Source organism: Notothenia coriiceps, unplaced genomic scaffold (assembly GCF_000735185.1).
Source record: "Notothenia coriiceps isolate Sejong01 unplaced genomic scaffold, NC01 NC01_scaffold00036758, whole genome shotgun sequence".
NCBI classification, from domain to species: domain Eukaryota; kingdom Metazoa; phylum Chordata; class Actinopteri; order Perciformes; family Nototheniidae; genus Notothenia; species Notothenia coriiceps.
The window spans coordinates 1-8522 of NW_011369459.1; the positions used below are offsets into that span (position 1 = coordinate 1).

At 39.8% G+C, this 8522-nt stretch overlaps 1 non-coding gene across 1 annotated transcript; it reads left to right on the top strand.

Annotated features, from left to right (window-relative positions):
- The first annotated feature begins 3226 nt into the window (after window positions 1–3226).
- trnaw-cca (transfer RNA tryptophan (anticodon CCA)) lies at window positions 3227–3298 on the top strand. Its single transcript has one exon. It is a non-coding gene; the product is annotated as a tRNA-Trp (tRNA).
- The last annotated feature ends 5224 nt before the right edge of the window (window positions 3299–8522 follow it).

Consider the following 8522-nt stretch of genomic DNA (forward strand, 5'->3'; position numbering starts at 1 on the left):
CATGAAAATGATGTGGTGCAAACATTCTGAGGTTTTAAAGGTTGCATGGTTAGTCTATTGGCAGACAGGAGAAAGCAGCGTTTTAGTAGTAAGTGTTAGAGTGTTCACAGTGTGAAGAGATTACATGCTCAATATTGTCCAGTGTCTTCAACTTAATATTTTCCTGCTGGTGCTCCTGTGGAGAAGTGATGAAACCAGCAGGAGCACAGTATTTCTGCTGTGTGTGGGTAGACTGAAAGTTACACTTTTTGATTCTGTTTGGAATACTGAGTTAAAGGTTTTTGGTGAAGGATTTATTTTGTATTGGTGGTGTCTGGAATGATTAAGGTTTCCAAAAAGCAAGTGTTTTGTTGGTTGATAAATAGACTGTGACCGTGATTTACGGATTGTCCCTTTTGTGTTTGTAGCAAAAGTGTGCCACTGTTCTTTCATCCTGGAGACAAATCATGTCTCCAGTTTCCTGCCTGTATAGACTCAGAAGGTCATGATCCAGCTTAAATAATGCTGTATTCCAGCATTTCTACACAATTATACAATGAATCCATAATGCAGGAAGTTTTTTTCCATGACCCTATGCAAAGAAACGCGCCTGCACACATGCACTAGCAGGCTGCTGACAGTGAGCCTTGCGTTTCTGACAGCTCTTGGCTTTGAATGCTGTTGCTGCCAAGCTTCAATACAGTGAACAGAAAAAGAGCCAAGTGGCTAAGTGGCCATGTGTGTTTCTTCCTGACGCTGCTCTTAGAGTTGACACACTAAGTTGCAGAAGCAGATTGCATTCATTTGAAATCAAATAATAACTGCCTGTTACTCAAAAGCAGTGACTTATTTCCTCATGATTTTGGGAAAAATGGTCATGATTCAAAGATAATTATCCCATCATTCTTAATGACCACATTCAATCTGTTTGACTTCCTGACATCTCAAACCAAGCCTGAAGTGAAACTGGATTGAATGAAGTTGCTGTGTCATATTAGCCCTCATCTCTACCCCAGATTTATTGAGATTCGTATGTCAGAATTCTAACATAATGAAATCATAATCATGAGAAATTGGGCTTGGATAATACAATATGCTCAGCCACCTGTGAATCATTTTCAGAATGAAGAAGTGACATGCTCAGCAAACCTTGGTATGGATTAATGATGGATACAAATGATATGCAATGTTTGCATAGTAAATGTAAGCATATTCATTATCATATGACAGTAGACGGCACTATAGGAGAATACTTTGATACTTAACATGATACATGCTCAAGCAGATTAAACGCACAATAACATGGAGTATTGCCACATTAGAAAGTACATTAACCCAGGATAAAAAAACCAAGGGACACACGCCATTATGTGGTGATAATCCTGACCTGGATTTCAAATGATCGATCTAGATAACGTCATGCTTTTATCTGTGTTTGCATGACACATCATTTGGCTGTCTTCTAAATTGTAGAACAAACAGAAAGTAAACTCAACAGCTCTTGGCTGCTTGTAAGTATGGGTTCTGATAATATTCCATCAACAGTCATTCCACAACTAAATTACAAAATCATACAGGGGGAGAAGAAATAGGCTATGCTTATAAGTATCAGATGAGAAGGTTGTTTAGGTTTATAGCTTTGATCTTTTAAGGCTTTGCTTCAGCTCACTCACCTGAACATTATTTGAACATACAGCCCTTTTGAAATGAGTCGCATGCAACTGCTGCATCACAGCACTCTCCTGAAATTGTAACCCCTATCAGTTTGAACTATGTTTAAATATAATAGTGTATGTTTAATAGAGACACATCGTTTGGCTGATACAGAGTGATATACATAGAATATAGATTCATGTTCAATCTGATCTGGCATGTTTACATTTCTGGGGGTTTTAGCTCAGCGTCTTCATGTCCAGGAAAGAAGCTCTGAAATCTTCTTGACAAAAAAGAAATCAAACCCAAAAGTCAAGCTATAGACAAATATGTGTTTTATGGTTTGGAAGTGCTGCAGAGTGTATTTTTCGACCAAGTCTTGTCAATTTCCTGTTATTACATTATGTGCATGTAGTGCATACAGGATAGTGATACTGTTTGTATTTGTTAAACCCTTCACCTGGATCTGTTTGAGAGCATTGAATTCCCCTGACTTTGTTTGAATACAACTCACAGATGTCAAATCAGATATGACCAAGGTGATGGACTTCACTTACCATGGTTTCCTTTCTTGCTTTTTTTTTTCTCCATCCATCTCAATTATATAACTCTTTAAAAAAAGGAGAACTTACTTTCTCACCTGAAGGGATTCTCCAGCTCGGTCTATGATTCTCTGGCTTGCTTTTCTTCATTGACTAGACAGGTTAAGCTGTTTTGAAATGCCTGAGTCAGAGGTCATTGTGCTTATAATGACAGTTCTCTGTTGTGTGAATCACTGGGCTCACCTAATGTAGAAAGCTTCTCAAATTACATAATGCAGGCTCCTCGGCGGAAAACTAAATTGAAAACATGGGACTGAGAGGGCCACTGCTGTAAATTACTATTGTGTACACCATTAGCTATAAGGCAGTGTACTGATGCTATCAATCATCATCAAACAATCTTTTTCCTTAAAATGTCCTTTCATCTAGTGTGCAACTATGATCAGACAGTTTTCCAGTTATGATAAGAACAATGTGGGAAAAGCATGCATGCCTTGAAGATGATTAGTTTTGGATAGTATGTTTAGCAAAATGTACCTTTACTAAAAAATAAACCCTTTCTAAGTGCGCTTCATTCTTTTGAGTCCAGCAGTCATGAGAACACACACAAAGGACCCAGACCCTCCAGAGACTTATTAGTGTAAAGAGAGCTGTTACATCTAGGCTGGAATTGAAATATGATAGCTCTTATGGCACAATGCTTCCACTTCCACTTTGTCAGTTCTTGTCAAAGCAATAGCTTATTATCACCAGCTATTACATGTTTTTAGTGAACAGAGCTCTGCTTGAGAATAGAAAGATATAGCCTGAGGGTACACAGCAACACACACTCCTCACAGACACATCTGGACTGTCTAGTCTTTCTCATTGTTTACATCTCATGTATTTTTGACTCCATCACTTCACTGAAACCCGCTGTGGCTCAGAGTTTCAGATGTCAATGTGTTTTTGCCAGTGATCCTTTTATAAAGGAGCTTTCATCATTTTCTCCTTGCCTCCACTTTATGACTTCATTGACTTGTCCAAATGAAAGTTGTTGCCATGGATATCTAGACCTTGTGGCGCAACGGTAGCGCGTCTGACTCCAGATCAGAAGGTTGCGTGTTCAAATCACGTCAGGGTCAGTTGTTTTCAAGGCCTTTAGTGTTCAGAAGCCTAGGAGTTCAACAAAAAACTAAAAGCCGGTGTTAGTCCGGTAAAGGAGATAATGAGGGTCAGTGGTCAGTGTCATGGCCATTTACACCGGCTGCTCCGATATCTGTGTTTATGTTTCCACAGAGGAGCTGTAAACTCTCTTTTCTTCCTTGACTGACATGCATAGTGTGACGAGTTGAAACAGAGCTGACCTAACTAATTATTTACAGCATACTCTGTCCAGTATAAACATCATAAACTCTGAATTAAATGCACAGTAGGATCTGTTGATTTTTCGATTGATCTCCAAAGTTGCCAATAATTGCAAAGTTTGTTGCCATTAGTGTAAGCAACAAAAACACTATTTTAATGATATGACAAGGAGTTTTTAACTGGTGAGGAAACTGCCTTCATTTAATACAGATGCTTCAGAGAGAATAATTAATACTATTTCTATATCACCAATTGAGTAGTACATTTACCAGTTTACACACACACACACACACACACACACACACACACACACACACACACACACACACACACACACACACACACACACCCACAAAAGTGTGAGGTGTGTGTGAGAGGGTTTTGTGATCACGGACAGTTGACACACTCCTTTGTACACGTCAGGGTGTTTGGACTGGCCATGTTCTGTGAGATCACATTAAAGTGACGTTAATATGAATATCTAATATTGCCACTATGGACCTTTAGTGATATTAAGGCACTTTAGATCATCCATGGCCAAGATATATGTCGGTATTAAACTATATCGACACAATGACATTGGATTTGTATTTTCCCTACATGGCAAAAAGCAGATGAATAGCCTCGTCTTAAAATTTACATAACAAAATGTGACATTGAACACTTGATCCTGCATTCTCCCCATCCATAGATAGGATGACAGGAAGAGCTGCTACATCTCCAGAGTTCATTGTTTTCGATAGCTGGCTGCTAATTGGATTTCAGTTGCAGTTTGAACAATTTTGAAGATGACCCTTTTGCATTATGTTTCTACTGGAACAGAACAAGAAGTAGTCTACCTAATGATGTTTGTTTCACATTAAGAGCCCAGGCTCCTCCTCCTGCACACACACAAATCCTAAAACCCCCTGTGACCTCTCTCTGTGTTCCACATCTGCAGCCTGTGAAAGAGCTGTGTGTCGTGACATCTCCCCACTGTGGGTTGTCTGTTCTTGGTGATTCACTCTGTGGTCTGTGTTTCTTTTGGCTCATTCGCAGGTCCCATCTGGCAAGCATAACCTCTGTGCTTATGAAATGATAAACAAAAGTGTGCTGACATTGTGCTGACTGCTGCTTCTATAAGTAGACGAAGAGTTGTGCAGTGCTCAACTAGTTTTACTCAACTTATCGGCACTGCATCAATTCCCAGGTCCATTAGCATCATTTTGTAGTCAATATTAGACAGTGTTGAGATGTCTTTGCGAGTTTAAAATGACAGAGATTTAGTATTAATTTCAGCTATAGTGGTATGGTGCTTATAAAACGTTCATATGCACCAAATCTGACTGTTCCTCTTTTTAGTCCAAAGCTGAGCAGATGGCCTGGATGGGACTCCCTCAGGGTCTGAGAATAAAATGTCCTCTTAGTAACATGAGACCCTCACCCTCTGCTTCTGTTGGTTAATTGCTGATAAGCATTTGAAACGGACAGAATCTTTATTGACCCCTTAAGGACATTGTTATTTTGCTTCTTCCCATTCACACAGAGGTCAGAGGTCAGGGTCATATAGATAACGGTGTCCTGCTGTTAGTCTAAGAATTCTGTGTTTTGCTAAGGACACTTCAGTAGGGCAGCTAAGACAGAATAATGGCTTCTACTGCCCCATTGCCTTGTGTAGCTTACCTGTTCATCAAGCCATAAGGCATTGGTTAGCCGTGTAGCCATATTATTTGAAGATAATTGATGTGTATACCATGCCCTTCATGTTCTTTTTTACATTTGTGGTAGCAAACACATTCATGTTTATAATTGAAGGTAGAATTAAACTTAAATCTCTCTAAAGTGCACCCAGCATGTTACTTATGCATTCCTCGTGTTCTCGGAAGTCTTTGATGCCCAAGACAGTAAATGTGTGTAAGCTGTGTGTGCATGCATGTGTGTTTAAATCCCTCCCGCTGTTGCTAATGACCACTTGTCTCAGATGGGATGAAACTGGCGAGCGGCCCAACAGGCTACCTGTCCGTGTCTCCAGACACGTTGCTAATAAACATGCTAATAAAAAGTGACTTTGGGATGAAAGCCAACATGCTATCTGCACTAAAGCACAGACTCTGAGCTGTTCAAATGTCATGGTCGAGTCCTCTTTTAATTCATCTTTTTTCCTGACTAATTAAAAGGTACATTTCTATGTCAATTCCGCGCGCATATTTTTTGCCATTTATTAAGTTATACATGTTAATAGCTTCTGCCCAATATTGTGGCCATATGTTGACTAAGCTGGTTATTTTTTTAACAAAAGACTGTCATGCCTCTTAATCATTGGCACATCCTGTCTGAAGGTTCACTCTTTAATTGGCTTAATGATGTATCATAATGAAAGTACTCAATGCGATCCTCGTGTGATAATGTCTGTTTAAATTTGTTAGTGAAACCTTCATCGCAGCAGCAGCTCCAGCTCATGCTGAGCCATGAGGCAGCATGTCTGGCCTGTACGCACATGCACATGCACACGCACACGCACACGCACACACAGAGAGAGAGAGAGAGAGAGCAGTCAGACCTGTTTTTTTTTATCCAGACCAGATGCTCAGCTTTCCACGTTGTGCTTATCACCATCAGGGGTGAGGTGCAGTTGTAGTCCCAGAGAAACAAGATTTAGGAACTACAAATCCCTTACTCAGGCAAACCACACAGCAGGGTGTGGCAGATATTTGGAGGGTCTCTGAGTTGAGAGGCTGCAGGATTTGGCTCTGTGTTTGGTAGGCTGGCCTGTGTTACCAGCTTGATCCTTTTCTAAGCTATCTGGCACTAATACTGCCACTCAATGAGTAGGGGGATGTTAACCCTTTGCAAAAACAAATATACATATTTCTTTTTTAGCCTTTAATATGCGTACGCACTACAATCATATCCGTCTTGCAAACAATTAACATTAATCCTTTTTGAAATGTATGTTTCTTTAGACAAGTGAACATTTCTGCCAGTTGGTTGGGAAACTTGAACTTGTTTCCATTCAAAAAAGAAAAGAAGTATGGAGGAAGAATGATTTACTAACAGATGTGGTTCTTTTCAGCTTTGTGAGCAATTTATTCTTTTTCTAAATATGACATATTGTTTAATGTAACTGGGCCACTGACCCATATATTGTTGATTCAACTGTTGCATGTGTTAAATGAATTATGGAGTATTATGTTTATTGGACCAATGAGCAAATGAGCAGGGAAGTTTGAGACTTTTTACATTTGAAGCTGGCGAGCAAATGTTGTGGACATTTGGCAATGTAGGCTGTCCTGAATACTCACCTTGTATTTTTAAAACTCAACTGATAGGCTTTTTCATTTTAAGTCCTCCCTCTGTCAGGATGGGGTAGATGCATTTTCCTCAAACAAAGTTATAAAGTTTCATGCATGTCCAATTTTAGTATATCTGTGAAAGTATTTCAGTAATTATTTGTACTGTTTCTTTGCCTCATGCTGTGAATTATAGACATGCTTCTATGGATGATAACATGCCAGTGGATGCAGAGCTGCATGCATGTGCAGTGAGGTGTCCTATATCTTTTAGTGTGGTAGTCTGCAGGTCCCTTTGGGCAGGCAGAGCATCAATAATGCAGAGACCCTAGAGGTGACTTTGTCTCAGAGGAATATCAGTGTAAGGCTTCATTCACTACACGAGCTCATTACTATGGGCCTACTCACAGACAAGCTGGATTTAGACCACCGGTTGGGACTGCCATTGTCCTTGTGGAAGCAGTTGTTATGCCCCTAAGGGACATTCTGTCTTTAAAAGAGAACTACAGTCAACATTGTAAGCTAATCCAAACTACATAATCAACTATTTTATCTAACCGACAAGTTTAAAATGTACATTTTTTGCTCAACAGACATTTTAGTTTGGTCATAGGAGTGAGTCATTTTTTGTATCAGAGTATATTTCAACAGCATATAGTGTGTGTGTGTGTGTGTGTGTGTTTTTGTGAAGCCTATTTTTTGTGAATTTTCAAGCACAGGAACTAGCAGGATGAATTCAAACCTTTGCAAATGTTGAAATCAAATTAGTGTATATACATTTATGACAGCATTTGTTCTTGGTGAGATTTGATATGAAGTGTTTGCGGATGTTTTTTGTATCTGCCTAAAACATACATAGAAAAACGTAAGCTGCACTACATGTGGCCTTGTAGTAGTAGCAGCACTATGCTGATTCTTTCTTCTGTCCTCTATTTTGCATTTATTTTACTTTCACTCCACAGTGAATGTATTTGGCGAGGATAAGGAGTTAGGGAGGTGTGTGTCTATCCGTGTGTGAGAGGGAACAAGAGAGGCAGAGCGCTTGTGACACTAGTGTTTATGACTCACGGGGTGAGCATACACTCCATAAATCACAGGCGTTATTGTGCTGCTGAGTGCAAACCTTTAAAGTAGGAGGTTGAGACGTTGAACTGGTGAATCACAGCGAGGTCTGTACTCCGGAGGTCAGAGGTGAAATCCTAATAGTTGTGCGTAAGCTCTTTGTTCAGACAGTGAAAGTGTGGAGATGGTGCAGTCCTCACTTAATGAGATCATCATTTTGGTTGTTTGACAAGTTGAAATTAAGTTATGGGTTATAATAATAAACTATTTGTGCACAGTCTTTAAATTAAACTGATTATGCAATCCTCCAGTCGAAACATATTTTAAGAGGGTTCGATGTATGTCTATAGAAAGGCGATTATGACATTATTGAGATCGCTCATTTGCAATATCTATGCTCTAATTTACAGTGACGCATCTTTCTCCTGAAGTTAGCACACAGCAAGCATGTTCAAGTGCAAAAGTATTCTTAGTGCTTTCTTTAGGAAAATCTTCAACAAATATTTTTGGGAAGCCAGTGGGCCTTTCCATTTTAAGGTCAATATCAGTGTTTCCCCTACCATTGTCTTGGAGGGACGCTGCGCCCCGCCAACGGAGCCCCGCCAACGGAGCCCCGCCAACGGAGCCCCGTGCCACCCCTGAAATTCAAGGTGTTTAAAAAAAAAAAAAA